The 25,215-nt window shown below is 44.0% G+C and overlaps 1 pseudogene across 1 annotated transcript in view; it reads left to right on the top strand.

Annotated features, from left to right (window-relative positions):
• Positions 1 to 7,887: 7,887 nt before the first annotated feature.
• The window catches only part of LOC143625211 (peroxisome biogenesis protein 22-like), a 28,892-nt pseudogene continuing 11,564 nt past the window's right edge, over positions 7,888 to 25,215 (top strand). The window contains exons 1-5 of the transcript XR_013152235.1: positions 7,888 to 7,950; positions 8,222 to 8,500; positions 23,494 to 23,553; positions 23,921 to 24,022; positions 24,229 to 24,294. The product of XR_013152235.1 is annotated as a peroxisome biogenesis protein 22-like (transcript). The remainder of the gene's footprint in view (positions 7,951 to 8,221; positions 8,501 to 23,493; positions 23,554 to 23,920; positions 24,023 to 24,228; positions 24,295 to 25,215) is intronic.

The raw sequence follows: 25,215 nt of genomic DNA on the forward strand, positions 1-25,215 counted from the left end.
GGCTTCCGAACCTTCCCGCCCTCAACTACGAGGAGGCGGAATGGTTCTCGAAGATTTCCCGGGTCCAGTCCCCGGTTTTCCGTTTTCCGGAGTCGGCGATGGTGATGCTGGGGATGAGCCGGGTGTGGAAGGCGGCGAATGCGGATAAGGTTCCGATCGTCCTTGAATATGGTTCGAACTCTGTCCCTTATGGTACGTCTTGTTTCATTTTGCTGACTTCGATTTTTACTAACTTTCTTGATTTCAGAGGGGAACGATCTTCAGTCGCTCCTGAACCCGCGGGAGGAAGATGGTCCTGCGCGGATGGGTACTCGTGCTCTGGACGAGAACGAGTTGCCCATCTTAGAGCAGACCGCGGGTCGGTTCGTGGAGGTTTACCCCGCCAGGCCAAGAGATCCTGAGCCACCGACGGCCAGGTAAGCCTATCTTCTACCCTGAACCTCTCAATGCTGTGCCTGCTGCTGGAGTTCATGACATTTCTTCTTCTGAGGAATCCGCAGAAGGTCCTCCACTGGTGCGGAAGAAAAAGGCTGCCGTCGGGAAGGGCAAGGAGAAGGTGGCCTCTACGGCCGACCCGGTAGTCCTATCTGACTCGGAGTCAGATAATGCAGAGGTGGCGGGGAAGCCCGGTGGTGAGGAGACCACCGCTCCGGAGGCTGCAGGTGTTACCTCCGGGGAGGCAGCGACGACGACGGTTACCGGTGTCAAGAGGCCGGCTCCATCGGGTTCGCCCCCGGTCGTCCGTGCGTTCAAGCTCAAGAAACCCCGTGAGTACCCCCATAGTTCTTGTCTAAATTTGTTGTTTCAAATAAATTTTTCTAACACTTTTGCTTGTGCAGGTGTGGATGTTGACGCATTCCAGGGTGGAGTTGGAGCAAGTGTTCCCCCCGCCAATGACGGTAGGCTTGGTCAGCCTTCCCGAGGCGTCGACCCAGGCGTCTGCTTCCGCTGGTTCCAGCCTTCCTGAGGCTGTTCCAGCTGAGAAGGTGTCTCCGCCGACCGTGAGTGCTATTTTTACAGCATCTTTCACGGAGCCGGCGGTTACTGTTGCTGAGGAGGCGGTGCCAACAACGGCTACCACAGCGGCTGCCACTATACCTGCGCCACCGGCACCGACGGCCGGACCATCAGGTACACGCCGGGCTTTCCGCCGATCTATGCCACCTTCCCGTCTGCCTGACCTGTTGGATGGATTTCCTTTAGGTTCAGGTGATGGGTTTGGCGGCTATCGGCCTGTTATTGACCCTACAGGTACGTAGGGTTCTTTTTTTCCCTTATATATTTTTATCATCTTTTCCTAACTGCCTTTGTTTCTTTTGCAGTGTCGGATTCCAATGAAGTGTATGTTCCAAGATGGAACATACGCCGAGGAACAACCCTTCGCACCCCTGTGGAGTGCGTGGACTGGGCTCGCCACGCTGCTCCTCCTGGTGCGTTGGGGGAAGCCATGGCTAGCTACCAAGAGGGTAGGCTAACCAATGAGCTTCGGGTTCTCCAGGCCCGGACGCAGCCCCGCGTCGAGCTGCTTTGTCGTGAAAACGACAAGTTAAAAGCAGCTCGCGCCAAAGATGTATCTGAAGCGCGGGCTCTTCGGGAGGAGAACCGGCAGTTGGCCGCTGCCGCAGCCGAGAAGGAGAAGGCATTCAAGGCCCTCGAGGTTGAAGTCCAGGCGCGACTCGAGGCCCGCTCCAAGGCTGCCCAAGCTGTGAATGAACAGCTTCGGCTGGCCAAGGAGACTGCGCGAAACTCAACTGAGAGGGCTGCCAAGGCTGAAGCTGTTGCTGAGCCACTTCGCGAAGAGAATGAGCAGCTTAAATGCAAATTAAAGGCTCTTCAGCATGCTCATGATGCCTTGGCAATGGAAGACGCCAAGAAGCTGCAAGAGATTCTTGACCAGAGGGGGGTGCTTGACCAAACCGAGCGGAAGCTTAAGGGCGTCGAAGAGGCTGCCGCAAAGGAAGTATTACTTGCCAATCTGAACCAAAGCGAAGCCGAACGCGCCCGTGACGAAGTGCAAGCTACCCTCCAATGGCTACTTCGAGAAGCGTTGCCTCAGGTATCCTCTTTTTTTTTCTCTTTTCTACTTGTAATTAGAAAATGTTCTAACTTGTAATTTTCTTTTGTAGGTTGTGCGTCGGGTCCTTTCAGAGACCTCTTACGACGATGCAATGAGCGCAGCCCTCAACGCTTCTCATGAGGATGGGGAGAAGACTGGTTTCCTGCTTGGTCTAGGGTTTGCTGAGAGAGGCTTTCCGCCCTCCAACTTCCCTTTATTCAATGTTAATACTGAAGTTGCTTATGACCAAGCTGTGAACCAGTATGCTGCCTTCCCGCATCCAGTGGTGGAGAAGGTGAATGAAGCTGCTGCTGCTGATGATGGGCTAAACATCCTTAAGGCTTTCCTTGGGCAGCCACGCTCAGACGGTGCTGGTCCAAGCGGAGGTGGCCCTGAAGCCTGATCCTGAAGATCTCTTCCCACCGTTAGGATAGACAGCTTTGTATAGATTTCTTTTAGGCGGGTAGTTACCCGGCCACTGTTGTAATACATCATTGAAATATTAATCTTTTTGCGTATAAGACTGTTATTTCCTTCTTTGGGTTCCTTGCTTTATAAACTTTATGACTTGCATACTTAGTTTAAATTAGCAATTTTCCAAGTGTTCAGAATAAGAACCTTTGAACGTGGTTGATAGTGGGTTAAAGTTTCGCTTCCTCCTTCGTGATTGTGCGGGTAGAACCGTCACTTGCACTTAGTAGGATGGCAGAACTTTACCCTTATCTGACCTGCGTGTAGGTTTCTCATCTTTTGAGGATAAGTTAACCTTTGAACGTGGTTGATAATAGGTGTGAAGTTTTGCTTCCTCTTTCGTGATTGTGCGGGTAGAACCGTCACTTGCACTTAGTAGGATGGCAGAACTTTACCCTTATCTGACCTGCGTGTAGGTTTTTCTCATCTTTTGAGGATAAGTTAACCTTTGAACGTGGTTGATAATAGGTGAAGTTTTGCTTCCTCTTTCGTGATTGTGCGGGTAGAACCGTCACTTGCACTTAGTAGGATGGCAGAACTTTACCCTTATCTGACCTGCGTGTAGGTTTTTCTCATCTTTTGAGGATAAGTTAACCTTTGAACGTGGTTGATAATAGGTGAAGTTTTGCTTCCTCTTTCGTGATTGTGCGGGTAGAACCGTCACTTGCACTTAGTAGGATGGCAGAACTTTACCCTTATCTGACCTGCGTGTAGGTTTTTCTCATCTTTTGAGGATAAGTTAACCTTTGAACGTGGTTGATAATAGGTGAAGTTTTGCTTCCTCTTTCGTGATTGTGCGGGTAGAACCGTCACTTGCACTTAGTAGGATGGCAGAACTTTACCCTTATCTGACCTGCGTGTAGGTTTTTCTCATCTTTTGAGGATAAGTTAACCTTTGAACGTGGTTGATAATAGGTGAAGTTTTGCTTCCTCTTTCGTGATTGTGCGGGTAGAACCGTCACTTGCACTTAGTAGGATGGCAGAACTTTACCCTTATCTGACCTGCGTGTAGGTTTTTCTCATCTTTTTAAGAATTTTGTTTTGAACCGTTCGACGCGCGGTTGTCGATAGGTTAGTGTTCATTTTCCTTTCATGATTCATGCGGATAGACCGGCACTTTCATTTAATGGGATGAACTCTTTCAACTGACCTGCGTGAAGGTTTGCCACGTTATTGGGTTCGTGCGGGTAAGACCGCCTTCCCACGCGACGACTTCACGTAATGTGAATGTCGTCACCAGTGTTGGATAGTTTTAACCGTTCGACGCGCGGTTGTTGACAGGTTATTATTCAGTTTCCTTAATGATTCATGCGGATAGACCGGCACTTTCATTTTTGGGTGCTGAACTTTTTCCCCTTCAACTGAGCTGCGTGAAGGTTTGTCACGTTATTGGGTTCGTGCGGGTAGGACCGCCTTCCCATGCAATGACTTCACGTAATTATGCGGTGAAAACCGGCATATTAGTGTTCAGAAAAGTATAAATGTAAAATCATCAACTTCGATATTCTTAAAGAGAATCATTTCCATTAGAAGTGGCTCTTGGCCTTCTCTTTACAAATTGGAATTGATTACATGCAAACTGTGTAATTGGACTCCCTTCCATGTTGGGATGGGAGTGCCATCGAGCCGATACGCACCTGGTTCGGGATCTCGTTCTTTACGCAGCATGTAGTCTCGATTTTGAAGCTGAAATTGGTTCGTGTTTTCCCCAGCTGGGGTTCTATACGCACTCGCCCTGCCTAGCTTTCATTTCGCCACGAGGTGCGCGAGCGTCCCATCTCTGACGAATGTTTCGACCATGTCTTTTACGTCTATGCATCTTCGGTGTTGTGGCTTTTTGTTCTGTGATAGTCACAGTACTTGCTCCGATCAGCATCGTGACGATGCCGGATTACTGGAGGCTTTGGCCATGGGAGCTCCTCAGTAGCAAATATGTCAGTGACGCTTTTGGTAAGTGGCGTCCACCTGGAGTTCCGGTGCGGCTTTACATTATCCCTTTCACCCAATCGGTGCTGTAAGCCGGATGAGGTGTCAAAGTTTACCCTTGACTGCCAAATGCCTTGCTTCCGTTTTTTGTTCAATCGGGCGGTGAGGACGTTGTCCTCTCTCGTCCTCTGGGTGTAAAGGTTTGTGTTCTGCGGAAGGTCTCTACCCAGTTGCTTCTCTGTTTCCGCATAGCGTTTGGCTGCTGTCATGATGCCATCCCATGTGGATGGCATTCCATCTTTACCCGTTAGGGTGCGGATAAGCTCTGGGTCTTGCGCGCCCTGGATGAAGGCTGCGCGAACAAGATCCTCGCTGATATTGCCCAAACTTAACTTCTTTGAGTTGAAGCGAGTGATGAAGTTTAGCAGAGATTCATCTTCTTCCCGTGTGCATTTGAGGATTGTCCATTGCTCCTCGGTATACTTTCGCTGCTGGCTGAAGTGTTGGCTAAACTTCTGCTGGAAGTCTGCCCAGTCGTAAATGTGGTTAACCGGTAAACGATCGAACCAAGCCCTAGCAGCCCCCACCAGCGTCATTTGGAACATGTAACACCACGTGGGTTCCGTCCAATTGCTAACGGTTGCCCCCGCTATGAACCTGTTCAAATGATCGTCTGGATCAGATATGCCGTCATATGTGCCTATGTTAGGCATTTGTTTAGCACTTTTCGGGGCGATTGCTTCAGCAATGTCCCTTGCAAATTTGGACGTTCCTGCATTTGTAACGTTTGGTCTGAACGTTTTAGAGAAGTCTCGTGGACCTCCATCTATGCTTTTTGGTTTGAAGGCTTGTCCAAAATGCCTTTTCGGTTGGGTTTCCGTTTCTTTACGCTTCCCTTTTGCCTTATGACGAGGGTTCGCGTCGGAGTCGGATTCCTCCGAGTCATCCTCCCAGTATTCGAATTCGTCGGCCTGTTGCACGGAACGCAAGCGTTCGTTCAACTCAGCCTGGAATTCCTTTTGTCGTGCCTCCGCCCATGCCTTGACTTCGTCGAGAGTCTGGCGGGGGAGTCTTCGTTTTTCAAACTGGGTATCGGTGGATCCCAGTAGGCGGTCATTTACTGCACTTGCCCCTGCTTTAGTAAGTGGGGTAGTGTTCGTAAAATTTACTTCACTTGCTCCGGCTTCGGTAGCCGGAGTAGTGTTTGTAAAAACTGTGTTGCCGGTATTCCCCCCAATAGCTGGGGTTGTGGTTACCGGAATTTCTCTAACCATCTTTTGTATAAAGTTTTGAAAAACTGGAGAAAATTGTAGTTCTAGCTTTATGCACGGATGGCGCCAATGAAGAAACACTAAGTGAACCCGGGCAGATTACTGGTAATCTGGGGGTTGGAGAGATGTTTCCCACGAGGGGTTAGACCCTTGGAAGATGGTTCTTCTGATAACCTGCAAAACAGACACCGTAAGCTCGTCACTGAGAAGGGGGGGGTTCCTCCTTGTGACCACCCTCCGGCGTGAGAATCAGACTAGATTGCTCTTTAAATATAAAAGTATATTAAGAGATTGCTAGAGCAGATATCAGGTATATTATGATGATAATGTAGTAAGATATGATCATACCATTGGGGTATTTATAGCCGAAGGTGGGTTTCCAAGGAGGTATGGCCGGCTGCAACAGTGTTCCTGTTCATCAACAGTAGCCTACGCACGTGCCCTGCTGGTAGTTGGTGGGTAGGCAGCGGCTGATAGCGACCAGGCCTGCTGTATACTATTCCCTTTCCACCAACTGCCGGCTACGCACGTGGTATGACAGTAGTTGGTGAGTAGGCAGCGGCTTAATAGTGATACAGTACAGGAGCATGCTGCTCGCCATACTGTATCAGTGAGCTGTCGTATCCCTGATCAGATCTTTCGCCCATACCTCGTCAGGTACAGTGAAAGGTCCTTCAGTATAGACTGGCTTATTTGGGCGGGAGTATTCCCCCTCCCGCCTCTGTGCGGGATTGCTCCCGGCTTGGCTCATTCCTTCAGGTGACACTGAACGATTGAGAGCTAAGTGCCTTGTGCGTGTAGCCATGCTGCGCGGGTGGCCTTCCCTCATGGCTTGTATCCGAGGCTGCGGGAACAGGCGGAGTCCTTCACCATGGGAGGCATTTCCTGCGGGACCAGCTTGCATACTGCGCGTAAGGACGTCACTTCTCTGAGCATGGTTGGTCCTGCGGATCCAGTTGGTCTCTGCGCAGACGTTCCTGTTTAAGGTGAGTCTTGCGGGTCCAACTGGGCTCTGCTGGGACCTACCTCTTCAAGACCTGTTGTAACATTAACATAATCACTGTAGGTTGTCTTGGGCGGCTTCAGGCCATCACGCTCGTCTGATGGATTTGACGTTTATTCTTTGTTTAATAAGTGTTTTACTAATTGTGAGAGCACGTGATGGTTTAGTGCAAGACCACACGCTACCATTTGTTAATCATGTTTTATTCATCGGGCATTAACCTTTTGTCCAAAGGGTTGTACTCGATGTGTTATATGGTTATCCATGGTTTATATCTAGCTCCTTACCTGCTTCATATGTCTATAATTCTCATCAAGTTTGGTCTAGAGCTCGACCTCCTTTTTCAATCAACATGTGAGACAAGAACCGTTCTTCTTGAAGCAAATTTGGGAAGTTAAGCACGACGTACTTCTCACCAAGAGATGGGTGTGGTCAACTTCATGGGGGCCCAAAAGCATCTTATCTTTAAGACGGGGAGAAACACGAGCCATGCTTTGTTAAGCACAACCACAGTCTTCTTTGCCATGTCGTTAGGGTAAAAGCATGGGGCGTGTCTTAAGAAGAACATGGCGTGCTTTGGTCAATTTGTTTGTAAAAGCTTGATTTTCAACCCATGAACGTTTGTTTTGTCTTTTAGTGGTATGTCCATGAAAATCAAAAGTAAACAAATAAATAACTTATTTAGTAAAGTTTGTGAAAAAATCACAAAAACCGAGCCCGAATGATATGAAATATATGTACGTATTTACGCACATCAGTCGACCATAACGTGTATAACTCAAACTGAAACCCCCATCGGTTAGTCCAGGTCCTTAAAGCAAGTATCGGTTAATTCAGTTAGCTTCGTTAATAGTTGTTTCAATATTATCATATCAGCTAGCCCTAATTTAGTGACTTTTGTTTTTATTGGACATACATAACATAATAATAATTATAATAATAATCTGGACATTGGAGGGTACATTTTGATTTAATATCTCCAAAACCCTCTTTTGATTCAGCCAGCAAACAAAACAATTCACGAATCTTTCCCTTTTCTTCTTCATCGATCAAATCTCACCCTTTTCTTCAACATCTGTCTCTCATGACAGGGTTTTTATTTTCTTTCCTTACTTGTTCTTTTGGTTAACAAAAAAACAAACCAACCAACCCCAATCGCCATGGCGGAGGAAGACTTTTTACAGCTTTTCAAGAAACTCGGGGCTTATTTATCCCACACCCAGGTACTGTTTTTCTTTCTTACTGATTTATTAGCATTATTATTATTATTATTATTATCAGTGGTAGTTAATTAATGATTGAAGAATTAGGTTTAAGCATGAATCACAATTCATACTTGTAGATATAACCATCCAACTACAAAGGTTATATTTCATCATATACCCATTCGCTGACCATTGTTACTTTACTTGACCTTTTCTTCTAATGAAGGCTTAAAATCCTCATATGCTGTTTTCTATTCATGATTATTAATATTTGAACATCTGGTTGCAGGATATACGGCCTGCGTGGGCCATAGCAGGACTTGCTGTTGCAGTAGTTTTCACATAGAAGCTTTTCTCTGTACCTCAGCCTAAACGTCAACCACATTCACCTAGCACCACTCACCCGCCTTCAACTTCTGAAGATTCAAGAGCACAAACTGTTATCGATGACTTTTTTCACCCTAACCTCAAACTTCAAAATCATTTGCTTCATGCTCATGCTTTCTTTTTGTTGCATCCTACGTTAGGTCAAATAGTCAGACAAAGATTAAGCGATGGGAAAATGTATGTTCTACAAATCATTTGTTTTTTCAGTAGACCTTCAAACAAGGCAGGCTGGTTTGTGTTGACCCATAAATACTTTTTTTTTGTTCATTTACTAAAAAACATATAAATAGTTGTTGTGTTATTTACGATTCCTGAAATTACGTTATTACAATAGTAGCATACTTTTAAAGACTATTTTCAGTTGTCATTCTAGTGGTACAAGCTTGTAATTTGCATTTTTAGTTAGTTTTTGGAGTTTAGAACATGTTTGTAAAATGGGGCTTTAAGACATAGTAAAAATGTATAATTATCTTAGAGTTTCATTGTTAAAGATGCAAATTGGTAGAAGTTGTAACTAAACGAGACCATTTCAATTATATATATATTGGTTGAAAGATCGATATTTACTAAGCTTAATGGAAGTTTCTTTTTCAACAGATTAGATTTAATATAATTTGAGTTGATTGCTGATGAGCTTATCTATACGAGAAACAAAACCATTTTAATCACTGAAACTCTGAAACTTAAAGTTATTATACATTTCTATGATGTATTACAAATATCTTCAATTTTACAAACTTGTTTTATTTTGTGTTTTGAGTTTCTTAAAATCATTATTTTATTAAACTCATTATTTTAATTTTCATTTTAATAAAATGATATTGGTTCTGTAAAATTTCATAAATATACAACATAAACAAATAATTGCAAACCTAGGAAAGTGTTGCTACAACAAAGATAAGACCAATGATAATGAATTGACTGCTTAGGCTAACAGGCTTCAAGGGTTCAGGTTAGCCTAACGCAAGTCGTGGTGTCCCTCTACGTTTGCAAAATGTAGAAGGAGGTTCACTAGTTTGTTGTTGGTTGCTATAGTTCACCAAGGATCAAGAACCGTGATGTTTGGAATCGGTTCTTGAATGATGTTCTTGGTGAAGCTATGAAGCTATTAAAGTAAGAAAGAAATAAGCTAAGAGCATATTTCTCAAGGAAGAAGAGAAGATTAGGGAGAGTATGTTATCTGCCCAGATCTTGGTGTGTTCTTGTTTACGGCTAAGTTCTTCTTATATAGAAGAAGAGACTGAGCCTTTTGTCCAGTGTACAAACTAATTGACCTCCAGTTCTCTTAGAGGGTTGACCTTTGTGGGCGGGAAGCTTTGGACCGTTGGTCCATGATTAAAATAATAATACTTTATCTGAGCATGTCCCTTGCTCAGAGGGAACAGTGATTTGATCAGTGAGTTGACATCGTACTATAGCACGTGGGTACTGTTCACGTACTTGTTTACATAAATTTGGGCGGGAAACGAAGCTTTAAACCTTTTAACCCTATTAGTGTTAATGTGTGGAAACCATTTTATTAATTCCTTGGGCTACCCCTGTCATCAGCCCCCCCAAGTCAAAGGTGTTTGAGAGGTAAGCTCAAGGGCTTCTGACTTTTGCACAATTTTGTTTATTGCTTAAAGGCTTCAAGGCTTGCAGGCTTCGAGGCTTTGTTCAGTTTTGGTTGTTTTTATTGCCCATAGAACATGTTCATGGGAATCCCTGTGATTTCCTTGTTTAGCCTTAATTGGCTTATTATGGATGCTATTAGTTATGGCCTTGTTTATGAACTATGATGTTCTATGCATTTATGTTTTGGTTGCTTGTCTTGTTAGTTTGATGTGATTTTAGCTAACTTTCCTTAAGAAGTTGTAGTGCTGCAGTCACTTTAGCTTCAAGGCTTCATTAGGTAAAAAGCACATGTTGGCTATCCTTTGTATCACTACTTAGTGTATGTTATTGTTTCGTAAACTTTTTCAAAGCTTAAGGAACGAATTTATGTAGGCTGTTTAGACCCGTCTATGAGACAAGTTTTTAGTTGAAAAAATTTTCTAAGTCTCATGGAGTTGTATTGATATAGGAACTCACCCCTTATATAGGTCCATTTAACCCTTGAACCTATTGAGCGATGTGGCCTGGGAGCTCATCCCCTTACATGGCCCTTTCCATGGAGTTTCTTGCTAGGTTCTCAACCTGATTATAGGATAGTAAAGACAAGTTATGACAAGAACTTTATCATTTATTTCAAGAGGTTGTTGTTCACAAAAAGGAGAATTATACATCTCTTGAAATACATATTAAGACTTTGACTAGGCATGGAACCTTTTAAGGGTTTTGCCGTTCCAGTGTCTTGGAAGCTTTTTGCCTTCTATGTCGGCCAGCTTGTAGGATCCCAGCTAAGACAAGCTTTTCAACCTCTTGGCATGCTGCCAAGCTTCGTTCCTGAGCCAAGCTCCGTTTCTTTTGGACAACAGGCTTGACATCAGGTGGTATTTTTAGCTCATGTTCTGCAATGCTTCGAGGGATGCCGGTCATGTCTTCCGGGCACCAAGCAAAGACATCGTTGTAACATATCAGCAGTTTCTCACGGTGTGAAAGAGTTTCTTTAGAAAGGCTTGTGTTTACCCGTACCTTTTGTTCAGGATACTTTGGGTTTATGATCAAGCCTTGTTCTTCGTTTTCACTTTTTAAAATCAACCGTGTAAACCTCTTGGGTAGGTTGAAGGGTTGTGATTCCCCTGTCAGTTGGGAACTTCACAGCACCTTGACCAACTGAGACAGCCATGTTGAACGTGCACTGTCCTGGCCTTCCTATGATCACATCGTAGTTGGAAGGTATGTTGATAACCACAAAAGTGAGTGGTTTGGTTTTCTTCATCTTGCCTTCACTAAAACAGACATCAAGGGTTAGTTGGCCTAAAGGTTTCAAGGGTACTTTAGCGATACCTTTTATAGAAGACCCGGAGGGTTGAATCCTTGAACGTTCTTCTTTGCTTAGTTGATTGAAGAACCTTTCATACATGATCTCTGTGGCCGCCCCTGTGTCGATGTAGGCTTTGCTTGTTTTGAGTGTTCCCACGTTCGCTTCTACCACCAAGGGGTTTGAGAGCAAGTCACCTTGAGGTGGTGGGAAGCAGACACATTGAAGCTCCCAAGCCTCCAAGCGTTGTCGTTTGTGGGAAACACCATTGTCTATATTCACCATGTTCACCTCTTTGCCTTTTCTTTCGGCCATCTTGTCCTTGACCCCTTTCACCAAATGAGCCAATTCTCCGGACTTAACGGCTTCCTCAATTCTTCTCTTGAGTTGAAAGCAATCGTTGGTGTGGTGACCTTTTTCTTCGTGAAAATCACAGAACTGGGTGGAGCTTTCGTTTTTTTTGCTCTTGGGCAAGGGTCGAGGAGGTCGGAAGTTGTGTTTCACCTCTTCGGTGGCAAGGATCTCTGAGGTGTTTTGGTTAAGCCTGTGAAGTTCACAGTCTTTTCCCTGCTTGGAGGGTTCCGGCCTTCAGGCCTTCGTTGATCTGAGCTTCTGGGGTATTTTTCATAGGGGTTGTAGTTCCCTTTCTTTCGGCTGGGGTTGTTGCCTCGCCAACTAGGAGCTCTCTTCCTTTGTTCTTTGGAATCAACGGCCTCCTCGCCTTGGATATGAGCTTCAGCTCGTTCGAGAGCTTCTTCAAGGGTTTTAGGTAGGCACTTGTTGAAGTCCCTTGTGAGGTATTTGGAGGTGATGGCGTTCATGAAGCCTGCCACCCTCATTTTTTCGTTAGCCCCCACATATTGTAACCCTTCTTTTTTGTACCTTTCGATAAAGTCTCGAAGGCTTTCATCATCTTTTTGTTTTATCTGGAAAATTATCGTGGCATCCTTGACATACCTCATTTGTTGTGAAAAGTGGGCCAAGAATCCTTTGCTCATATCATCGAAGCTTCGAACGCTTTGAGCAGGAAGGTCATTGACCCATATCCTGGCTGATCCAACAAGTGTTTGCATGAACGTTAAACAACATTCAGCATGGGACCACTTTTTAATTCTGGTAGCACCGGTAAATACCTGGAGGTGGTCTTCGTGATCCTCGGTCCCATCATATGTTTTTATATGTGGTGGCATCTTGATTTTTGTTTGAGAGTCATAATTGGCGATTTGTTGAGAGAAGCACGACAGGTTACCAGGCTTATAGGGTTTAGCAAGGTCTTCTTCTACCATCGTGGCAGGATTATGACTCGTTGTTCCTTGTTGAGTACCCAGTGCTTGGTTGATGAGCTGGGTCCAAGGGAAGTGTGCCATCATGTGACACCCGGGTAATTTCCCAATCCTATAAACTATGTAATCAACCTAATAATTAGGTGATTGTAAATATTATGCGCGCTATATTAGAATCAGCGCGGGCAATTGTTATGTTCGCCCTGCGCGAGAGCACCATGTTAAGAACCAGCGTGGGCATATGTTATATGCGCCATGCGCGAATGTTTTGGCTTTATGTTTTCATGTAACTTAACGTTATGTTGTCTAATGGGTTGACCATCCCGCATGATGCTAAGGCGGGTGCATCCTAAATCGTTTATGCGCGTGCGGAAGGGAACTAACCTCCCCGCATGGCGGGAACATTGAGAGCTAGTTTGTCTGAAGCTCCAAGATGGAATTGACTTCAACATGACTGATCACTATGTTGAAATACCAAGACCACCTGGAGAATCTACAAATGAAACTCAATGTCCCTAACTGCGAGAAGGTTACGTACCTACCCGCAGCAAAGAAATGTCCTTCACGCAGAAAGCTATGCGCACAAAGTGATACGCGCAGAACACTTAGTCTATTCTCCAGATGTAAAGAGATTACTCCCGCCCAAATGGAAACAGTAGCGTGTTTCAGAGATTTTCCACTTTTTACTGTACACTGACAAAAGTACCTGAAAAAGCATACTGTAACATGAAAAGTCAACTGTCAGCCACCCTATTCTCACCAACCCCAGACCTGCATGTCCTGACCAAATCAAATCAAATCTTTTATCCACTACTCCACTTTTAAATAAATAATAAATTCCATACTTTATCATCATTACACCTAGATATGAAAAGATTACAATCCCCTAAAGCAAGGGATTGTGTTCCCTTGAGTTTGCCTATAAATATGTAACCCAAACTATCACCCAAACACACTTCAAACTTCTCTCTTAAGAACTGCAAACTTGCACTAATCATCTCCCAAGCATCCGTTATTTTCATTTCCGAACCTGTTACTAGGTAAGCCGAGATTATAACCTTGAGATCTACTTTCCAACCCTTATATTCTCCTATTTCTTGATCTTAATATATATACTTCTTGTTATTTAATCGTATTCTAGACCTTCAATTCAAAGGCCAACACCAAGAAAACCCGAATCTCGATTAATCCCTTAACAAGAACCACAGGTGAGTCTCACAGCCCCTATTTTCACTGCTTTCACTATTTTTAAACTGTTTTCGGGGCGAGGGACACGTACTTAAATAATGTTTTATCATGGTATACTTACATGCTAAGCAAGCGATTATGTGTTTAAAATTATGTTTCATGATGAGCAATGCGAACGGTTATCTATGGTTTTCGTTGTTAGTGCGCCAGATTCGAGTAAGTGATCACTTTACCATTGGAACTCTAAGGGTAGGGACTGCTGGTTTGATCCACCCACTCGTAGGGGTCGCACCTCTTTGCATAGACGAGTGCCTAGTATGGTCATGGGGCAGTACTATGGGTTTGAGCCCGCTCGTAGGGGTCGCGCCTCTTTGCATGGACGAGCGCCTTGTTTTCCGGCACAACGTCCGCGCGTAACCCGCGGACGGTATTACAGTATTATTCGCTCGTAGTGGCAGCGCCACTTTGCATGGACGAGCACGACTTTTCAGAAATGTCCACGCGCAACCCGCGGGACGGTATTACACTATTTTAGCTCGTAGTGGCAGCGCCACTTTGCATAGACGAGTACGTTATCCAGAAACGTTCGCGCGTAACCCGCGGAACGGTCCTATCAGAATTATGTTGTCAGATCTATGTTTTCATACAGTTTATCAAGCATATGTTTAGACATGAAATCAGAAATGTGTTTTGATATTATTTTCGCCAAGACTATGACGCGATACGATTTATCAAGTTACTAAAACTTGTGAACTCACTCAGTTTATACTGATTCAAATGTTTTACGTGTCTTTCAGGAGATAACTAGGTAGCGCATGGAGTCACACTTAGAGCACCTCACGCTGAACATCTAAAACTAGCTTTTTGGAAGATTTTAGTTCTATCCCTTCGATGCGCGTGGTTGTTCTCGCCGCGCAAGGGGATATGGCGTGGAAATCTTCAACAGTTTTTATACTTGGATGATTTTATGTAATTTTCAAACAATGTAATGTATTTGTATTAAACATTTCATGCGCAATGAAAATCTTATCTTGAATGTTTGCAATGGCCCGTGCTTAAGTATCAATCCCCACTCGCGCGCGCCCGGCTGTTTCCGCCGTTTAGGGCCGGGTGTGACAGATTGGTATCAGAGCACTGGTTATAGCGAACTAGGAAAAGAAGTTTTAACCTAGACTATAACCGTTGGGGAATCGCATGAAATATTTTTCAAAGAAAATATTTTCAAAAGAAACTATACACACACTTAGGAACACGGGTCGCACAGTGTCTAGTGAATAAAGATAAAGAACATTATGTGCTCAGAGTACATGCGCTAAGTTTAATATATTTTCACTCTTTTAAAGCGAGAATGCCTCCAACTAGAGCCAAGGGAATCACCATGACACCCGAGGAACTCGCGGAAATAATCGCGCAGGCGATCGCGACACATGAGGCCAGCAAGGCCGAATCAAGTCAGGGTCGTCAGAACGAGACCCCAGAACCCGAATCAGGAGCCTTGGACAAAGGGTGCTCCTATAAGACATTTATGGCCTGTAGGCCTTGGCCATTCAAGGGTACCGAAGGGGCCATTGGGCTCTACAACTGGATTGACAAGATGGAGACAGTTCTCTCCATTAGCAGATGTAGTGAGAACCAGAAGGTCCTTTACGCGACCTGCATGTTCCAAGAAGCAGCTTCGTCTTGGTGGAAGCTTCAAGTGAAGACTTTGGGGCGAGAAGTTGCTCTTCACAAGACCTGGGAAGAACTGAAGGAAATGATGATAAGAAAGTTCTGCTCTCGCGCAGAAATCCAGAGTCTGCAGCAGGAATTCTGGAACCACACCATGGTAGGAACGGATATCGACGCCTACAACAACCGGTTCAATGAGCTTTGCCAGTTAGTGCCAGACATGGGAAACACGGAGGAAAAGAAGATCGAGAGATATATCTTTGGGTTACCTCCTGTTGTTAGGGTTCCGCTCAACGCCGCAGCGCCTCCAACCTTTGATGAGGCGGTAGCGCGGGCCATCACCCTTACAAGGGATACGGTCCGTGCGGGTATGTTGACTACGCGCGGAAACGAGCAGCGAACCTCTGACTCCAAGAGGAAATGGAACTCTCACCACCGAGGGTCCGACTCCAAGCAGCCACCGTTCAAGAAGCAGGAGAGCGCAAAGGTTTACGCGATCCAAGCCGCAGAGCCATCAAGGAAAGGATACAGCGGGCCTCGCCCATGGTGCAGAAAATGCAAGTATCACCACGAGGGTGAATGCGCAAGAATCGAATGCGCCAAATGTGGCAGACCAGGGCACAAGACGATGAATTGCCGTGTCAGAGAGGCTGGAGCGAGCGACAACTGCTACGCATGCGGGAAGCCAGGGCATTTTAGTCGGGATTGCCCGCAAAAGGGAAACCAAGCTCGCGGGAGAGCTTTTGTGATCGGCGCGGGCGAAGCTAAAGAAGAGCCAAATGTGGTAACCTGTACGTTTTTGCTTAACGGCCATTTTGCATCTGTTTTATTTGATACTGGCGCTGACCTAAGTTTTATATCCGCTGAGTTTAAAAACTCCCTAGGCCTAGCAAGCAGTAGGCTAGACACGCCTTATACTATAGAACTAGCCAATGGTAGGCAGTTATGCGCGAACGAAAGAACTGAACAATGTGTTATAGTCATGGGAGGTCACGGGTTCAATATTAACTTGTTGCCAATAGACTTGGGAAGTTTTGACATTGTGGTAGGTATTGATTGGTTAGTCGAGAACCACGCAGAGGTTATTTGCCATGAGAAGCAGGTTCGGATCCCACTGTTGAACGGAGAAACCTTGGTAATTCAAGGGGAAAGAAGGGGAGTTGCGACGAGACTGATTTCGTGCCTAAAGGCGCGCAAGTGCCTAAGGAAAGGGTGCTACGCCTTCCTGGCGCATGTAGTAGAGAAGAAAGGAGATGAGCGAAGAATTGAAGACTTACCAGTAGTGCGCGAATTTCCAGAAGTTTTTCCTAAAGATTTGCCCGGATTACCGCCGCCGCGACAAGTCGAATTTCGTATTAATTTAGTCCCAGGAGCTGTGCCAGTAGCTCGAGCGCCTTATCGATTAGCTCCATCTGAGATGCAAGAGCTATCCAATCAGTTACAGGAACTATTGGATAAGGGTTTCATACGCCCAAGCTTTTCACCTTGGGGAGCTCCAGTACTGTTTGTTAAGAAGAAGGATGGTTCCTTCCGGATGTGTATTGACTACAGGGAGCTGAACAAGCTGACAGTCAAGATTCGGTACCCCTTACCGAGGATTGACGACTTATTTGACCAGTTACAGGGATCCAGTTATTATTCGAAGATAGATCTACGGTCAGGATACCACCAACTTAGGGTCCATGAGGAAGATGTGCCGAAAACAGCCTTCCGAACTAGATACGGCCATTATGAGTTCTTAGTGATGCCTTTCGGGCTAACTAATGCGCCGGCTGTATTCATGGATCTGATGAACCGCGTGTGCAAACCATACTTGGACAAGTTTGTGATTGTGTTTATAGATGATATTCTGATTTACTCTCGGACCAAGGCCGAGCATGAGCAACACCTGAGATTGATTTTGGAATTGTTGAGGAAAGAAAAGTTGTATGCGAAGTTTTCCAAATGTGAGTTTTGGCTTAGAGAAGTTCACTTTCTCGGTCACGTTGTAAACGAGAAAGGAATACACGTTGATCCTTCCAAAGTCAAGGCCATCGAAAACTGGGAAGCGCCAAAAACCCCAACTGAGGTGAGGCAATTCCTAGGACTAGCTGGCTACTATCGACGCTTCATTGAGAACTTCTCCAAGATAGCTCTACCACTGACCGCGCTAACTCAGAAAGACAAGAAGTTTGTTTGGGGCGAAAATCAGGAAGCGGCATTTCAAATGTTAAAACAGAAATTATGTAGTGCGCCAATTTTGTCTCTGCCCGAGGGGACGGATGACATCGTCGTTTACTGCGACGCTTCACATCAGGGACTCGGATGTGTCCTTATGCAGCGAGACAAAGTCATAGCGTATGCCTCGCGCCAACTCAAGACCAATGAAAAGAACTACACAACGCATGATTTGGAACTTGGAGCGGTTGTCTTCGCGCTAAAAATTTGGCGCCATTACCTCTATGGTACAAAGTGTATAATCTTTACGGATCACAAGAGCCTTCAACATATATTTGATCAAAAGGATTTAAACATGAGGCAACGAAGATGGGTGGAGTTGTTGAACGATTATGATTGTGAAATTAAGTACCACCCTGGAAAGGCGAATGTGGTAGCAGACGCGCTAAGTAGGAAAGAATGAATAAAAACGCTACGAGTCAAGGCTCTGAGGTTGACCATTCGCGCAGATCTCTTTACCCGCGTCCGAGACGCTCAGCAAGAAGCCTTGAAACCAGAGTTTGTTAAAAACGAATCCCTTGGGGGTATGATTAAGGATTTGGAGCTCAAAGAGAACGACACTCGATATTTTGCTAACCGCATATGGGTCCCTCTCAAGGGAGGATTGCGCGAGCAAGTATTAAACGAAGCTCACAAGACGCGGTATTCCGTACATCCTGGCGCAGACAAGATGTACCAAGATGTTAAAGCGCTGTATTGGTGGCCCAATCTTAAAGGCGCCATCGCGACGTATATCAGTAAGTGCCTGACGTGTTCGAAGGTGAAGGCTGAATACCAGAAACCATCAGGGTTGCTTCAACAGCCAGAAATTCCTATGTGGAAGTGGGAACAAATCTCTATGGACTTCATCACCAAACTGCCAAGGACACCTGGGGGTTATGACACGATCTGGGTTATTGTGGATCGGCTAACTAAGTCAGCGCACTTCCTGCCGATCAAGGAAACCGATAAGATGGAAAAGTTAGCCCGATTGTATATTCGAGAAGTAGTTTCAAAACATGGAGTCCCGGTGTCCATCATTTCTGATAGAGATAGTCGGTTCACCTCAAGATTTTGGAGATCGTTACAAGGGGCTTTAGGTACTCGTCTTGACATGAGTACGGCATATCATCCCCAAACAGATGGACAAAGCGAACGAACAATCCAGACATTGGAAGATATGCTGCGCGCGTGCGCAATCGATTTCGGAGGTAGCTGGGACACTCACCTCCCATTGGTTGAATTTTCTTACAACAACAGTTATCACACAAGCCTCAAGGCTGCGCCGTTTGAAGCTTTGTATGGGCGCAAGTGTAGATCCCCACTGTGCTGGGCTGAAGTGGGTGACAAGCAAATGACTGGTCCAGAATTGATCCAAGAAACAACAGACAAGATTTTTCAGATACGGGATCGCCTTAAGACAGCGCGCGACAGACAGAAGAGCTACGCAGATGTGCGAAGGAAACCGTTGGAGTTTCAAGTAGGGGATAGAGTACTTTTGAAAGTCTCTCCATGGAAAGGAGTCCCCCGTTTCGGCAAGCGAGGAAAGTTGAATCCGCGCTACATTGGACCATTTGAGATCCTGGAGAGGATCGGTCCGGTTGCTTATAAACTCCGTTTACCCGCCGAACTCAGTGGAGTTCATGATACGTTCCATGTATCCAACCTCAAAAAGTGCTTATCTGACGAAACGTTGATTTTGCCGTTGGAAGAGATTCACATCGACAAACAACTGCACTTCGTAGAAGAACCTATAGCAGTAACCGATTGGAAAGAACAAAAGTTACGCAGAAGCAGAATCAAGTTAGTAAAGGTTCAATGGAACTCGAGGCGTGGGCCTGAATTCACTTGGGAAAGAGAAGACCAGATGCGCATGAAATACCCACACCTCTTTCAGAGCATGGCTTCTGCCAGCAACGTCTCCTAAATTTCGGGACGAAATTCTCTTAACAGGGGGAAAATGTGACACCCGGTAATTTCCCAATCCTATAAACTATGTAATCAACCTAATAATTAGGTGATTGTAAATATTATGCGCGCTATATTAGAATCAGCGCGGGCAATTGTTATGTTCGCCCTGCGCGAGAGCACCATGTTAAGAACCAGCGTGGGCATATGTTATATGCGCCATGCGCGAATGTTTTGGCTTTATGTTTTCATGTAACTTAACGTTATGTTGTCTAATGGGTTGACCATCCCGCATGATGCTAAGGCGGGTGCATCCTAAATCGTTTATGCGCGTGTGGAAGGGAACTAACCTCCCCGCATGGCGGGAACATTGAGAGCTAGTTTGTCTGAAGCTCCAAGATGGAATTGACTTCAACATGACTGATCACTATGTTGAAATACCAAGACCACCTGGAGAATCTACAAATGAAACTCAATGTCCCTAACTGCGAGAAGGTTACGTACCTACCCGCAGCAAAGAAATGTCCTTCACGCAGAAAGCTATGCGCACAAAGTGATACGCGCAGAACACTTAGTCTATTCTCCAGATGTAAAGAGATTACTCCCGCCCAAATGGAAACAGTAGCGTGTTTCAGAGATTTTCCACTTTTTACTGTACACTGACAAAAGTACCTGAAAAAGCATACTGTAACATGAAAAGTCAACTGTCAGCCACCCTATTCTCACCAACCCCAGACCTGCATGTCCTGACCAAATCAAATCAAATCTTTTATCCACTACTCCACTTTTAAATAAATAATAAATTCCATACTTTATCATCATTACACCTAGATATGAAAAGATTACAATCCCCTAAAGCAAGGGATTGTGTTCCCTTGAGTTTGCCTATAAATATGTAACCCAAACTATCACCCAAACACACTTCAAACTTCTCTCTTAAGAACTGCAAACTTGCACTAATCATCTCCCAAGCATCCGTTATTTTCATTTCCGAACCTGTTACTAGGTAAGCCGAGATTATAACCTTGAGATCTACTTTCCAACCCTTATATTCTCCTATTTCTTGATCTTAATATATATACTTCTTGTTATTTAATCGTATTCTAGACCTTCAATTCAAAGGCCAACACCAAGAAAACCCGAATCTCGATTAATCCCTTAATAAGAACCACAGGTGAGTCTCACAGCCCCTATTTTCACTGCTTTCACTATTTTTAAACTGTTTTCGGGGCGAGGGACACGTACTTAAATAATGTTTTATCATGGTATACTTACATGCTAAGCAAGCGATTATGTGTTTAAAATTATGTTTCATGATGAGCAATGCGAACGGTTATCTATGGTTTTCGTTGTTAGTGCGCCAGATTCGAGTAAGTGATCACTTTACCATTGGAACTCTAAGGGTAGGGACTGCTGGTTTGATCCACCCACTCGTAGGGGTCGCACCTCTTTGCATAGACGAGTGCCTAGTATGGTCATGGGGCAGTACTATGGGTTTGAGCCCGCTCGTAGGGGTCGCGCCTCTTTGCATGGACGAGCGCCTTGTTTTCTGGCACAACGTCCGCGCGTAACCCGCGGGACGGTATTACAGTATTATTCGCTCGTAGTGGCAGCGCCACTTTGCATGGACGAGCACGACTTTTCAGAAATGTCCACGCGCAACCCGCGGGACGGTATTACACTATTTTAGCTCGTAGTGGCAGCGCCACTTTGCATAGACGAGTACGTTATCCAGAAACGTTCGCGCGTAACCCGCGGAACGGTCCTATCAGAATTATGTTGTCAGATCTATGTTTTCATACAGTTTATCAAGCATATGTTTAGACATGAAATCAGAAATGTGTTTTGATATTATTTTCGCCAAGACTATGACGCGATACGATTTATCAAGTTACTAAAACTTGTGAACTCACTCAGTTTATACTGATTCAAATGTTTTACGTGTCTTTCAGGAGATAACTAGGTAGCGCATGGAGTCACACTTAGAGCACCTCACGCTGAACATCTAAAACTAGCTTTTTGGAAGATTTTAGTTCTATCCCTTCGATGCGCGTGGTTGTTCTCGCCGCGCAAGGGGATATGGCGTGGAAATCTTCAACAGTTTTTATACTTGGATGATTTTATGTAATTTTCAAACAATGTAATGTATTTGTATTAAACATTTCATGCGCAATGAAAATCTTATCTTGAATGTTTGCAATGGCCCGTGCTTAAGTATCAATCCCCACTCGCGCGCGCCCGGCTGTTTCCGCCGTTCAGGGCCGGGTGTGACACATCATTTGAGCCATCATTTGTGGCATGAGGTTGAAGCCTTGAAGGCTTTCTGGGGTTGCTACTGTTTGGCTTGTTCCCATGGGAGTGCTCATCATTGCATTCCGAGCCAAGGGTAGGACCGACATGGCCTGTTCCCACGTGGTGGCTGTAGGAGGAGGAACATTTGAAGCTAGTGACTACCATATTTGGTCGAGAGTGGTCTCGTGTCCAAGGGGTTGTGAAGTATACAAAGGGAAAGCCGTTGGGCTTGGTCTTGCATAGGTATAAGGAGATGGGTTAAAAGTTTGGCAGGTTTCACTTGGACCAGCTTCTAAATGAGAAGCAGCAGGCCGTGAGCTGGTTAGAGGGGAAGGTGGACGTCCGAGTGACAGTGAGGGTTCTGGGTCGTCATACTCTAGCCTTAACCTTATCCCCTTCTCTCTTTCTTGGCTCACGTGTTGGTTAAGGAGATGTCTTAGTTGCAAGAAATGCCGTGACACTCCTTTCATCGTCAAGTCAACACGCTCCGGGGTGTTCGTGACTCCTGCATGAGGAGAAGGAACTCCGGATCGTGAAGGGGTAGGAGTTCGAAAAGGTGAAAACTCGAGGAACAAAGGTTCCGTCGAAGTACCTCCCGGGGTGGAAAAAATAGAGGTTGTTGCCGGAGTTTCTTGGCCGGCACTTGGCGTCGGTGTTCTTGACACTTGGTCGACTTCATCGGGAGATTCACCTTCTGTCATGAAGATTTTGATGAGAATGGAGCTACACTACTGGTTAGGCTAACAGGCTTCAAGGGTTCATGTTAGCCTAACGCAGGTCGTGGTATCCCTCTAGGTTTGCAAAACGTAGAAGGAGGTTCACTAGTTTGTTGTTGGTTGCTACAGTTCACCAAGAATCAAGAACCGTGATGTTTGGAATCGGTTCTTGAATGATGTTCTTGGTGAAGCTATGAAGCTATTGAAGTAAGAAAGAAATAAGCTAAGAGCATATTTCTCAAGGAAGAAGAGAAGATTACGGAGAGTATGTTATCTGCCCAGATCTTGGTGTGTTCTTGTATATGGCTAAGTTCTTCTTATATAGAAGAAGAGACTGAGCCTTTTGTCTAGTGTACAAACTTATTGACCTCCAGTTCGCTTAGAGGGTTGACCTTTGTGGGCGGGAAGCTTTGGACCGTTGGTCCATGATTAAAATAATAATACTTTATCTAATCATGTCCCTTGCTCAGAGGGAACAGTGATTTGATCAGTAAGTTGACATCATACTGTAGCACGTGGGTCCTGTCCACGTACTTGTTTACATAAATTTGGGCGGGAAACGAAGCTTTTAACCTTTTAACCCTTTTAGCGTTAATGTGTGGAAACCATTTTATTACCTCCTTAGGCTACCCCCGTCATCAGAAAGCGTAAATCCTGAGTTTGAAATAAGCAACACAAATCAAAACCCAACCAAAACGCACGAGTATGATTTTGTAATTCTGAAAAATGAAAGTAAGTATATATATTTTTTTATTAACACAACTTGAATACGATGCTTACTTGTATTTAGTACATGATTTTTTTGTATTTAAATGGTTGAAATTACTTATTTGTCATATTTTTTTCTCAAGAAATAGAAAGATTTTTAAAAACAAAATGTATTACATAGCTATGTTAACATATGAAGATGTTGGCAGCACTGAAAAGGAATGCCTCGAGAGAGGGTTATTTGGTTGTTTTGACCGGTCCTTTGTAACCATCCTAGGCACAATGCTTTTCATTTTTCATGGTGTTTGTGAAGGTAACTTGCCGCTTGCTTGGCGTTATACTAGAAGAAAACACTCCAGAAGAGCTTCAGGTGGTTGCATTGTTTCCTCCCTTACTTTTTATTTTACACATTGATAAACGTGTGAATTTCGACCCACTTTCTTTCTGACGGGTCGATTTGGTTATATTGGATCTCTAATGGGTTAAACCCTTTATTCAAAAAAAAAAATACATTGAAATAGTTCAAAGTAATTGTATTAATAATTTTATTAATAAAAATAAGTTATTCCCGATATCTTACAAAGATAATTGTAGAAAACGTGTTCTGGGTTAATCCGACCTTGCCCTTTTAAAAAGGTTACCTGCTTTGACCTGTTACCCATTTCAACAGGCCAGTTCATTTTGCAAATTCTACTTATTGCTATTGGAGGTTGACTTGTTTGCCTAATTTTGCTTTGTAGAAGCAAGCAATCGTGAAATCCTCTGTTTTGGATGCTCTGCTGGAGATCACAAAGTTTTGTGATCTTTATCTCATGGAAATAGTTCTGGATGATGAAAGCGAAGTATGTGTATTTTTGCTTATTTTATATATCCTTGAACTTGTGGGTCCGGTGCAAGAAGAAAGGAAAACGCTTTATTCAAATGAACCACTATTTTCTTTTGAAGCATATGATTATCATTAGATGAAATTACAAAATATAAATAAATTATATATAATATTGAGGAAAAATCACGTTGACAAGTATTTGTTGCTGTTTTTTATTTGCAGAAAAATATTTTAATGGCATTGGAAAATGCTGGGATATTTACATCCGGTGGCTTGGTCAATGACAAGGTAAAACCAATTAATAACCAAAGTTGACTTTTTGAATCTGGTAGGTCAAATTAGGGGTGTTAATAGGGTTTCAAGAAAAATAAAACTAACCTGCAACCCGACCTTATTAAGGTTCGGGTTTGTCGTGTTCGGGTTAATTAGGTTTCGAGTTAGTCGGGTTACTCGATATTTTGAGTAAAATTTAACGTCAATGTAACTTCAAGACACATGTATAGTACATCTAAGTGGTATTATTAATTTTTCATGGTTCACATTCCACAACTTGTATCTATAAGCCAACATCACAAGTATTCCCATCATTCAATCAAAATCCACAACCAACAAATAGACACAATAACATGAGCCACCTTAAACTTCAAAACGAATCAAAATCCCATCATTCTTAAAATTCATAACTTAAAAGACAAGAGGTCTAACATCCAAATTTCAAAATTCAATATCAAATATTCAAAAGTGAAGGTCTAAAATTCAAGATCAACAAAATCCAAAATTTAAATTTCGTTCTTCAAACCATAGTCACATGGATCGCGGTACAGTCTAGTACGCGGTACAGAAACGGGTACGCAGTTCGCGCATTTCAAAAATTCGGTACGAAGGCGGGTAGGTTCATTCGGAACGCCAATTCGGTACTCGGCACAGTGTATCATATAGTCTGGTACATCATATCATATACAAAACAATTTAAATAGCTTTTTTGTAATAATTTATAAGTTTTTAACATAAATTAACTAAAGTTTAACTTTAAATAAGCTTTATATATGTTTTAACATATAAATAATATCAATTTATAAACTTAAAAATAAACTTTAATAAAAACTCTAACTTTAAGGGTATAAAATGTAAATTCTACATATAAAATATAAGATGTTTGTGTGGTTGACGTGAGAACCCTAAATTCTAAATCCACCGCCGTTTTTTGTT

This window comes from Bidens hawaiensis, unplaced genomic scaffold (assembly GCF_021521415.1).
Source record: "Bidens hawaiensis isolate Kalapana, Puna unplaced genomic scaffold, B.hawaiensis_p1.1 tig00004021_1, whole genome shotgun sequence".
Classification (NCBI taxonomy): domain Eukaryota; kingdom Viridiplantae; phylum Streptophyta; class Magnoliopsida; order Asterales; family Asteraceae; genus Bidens; species Bidens hawaiensis.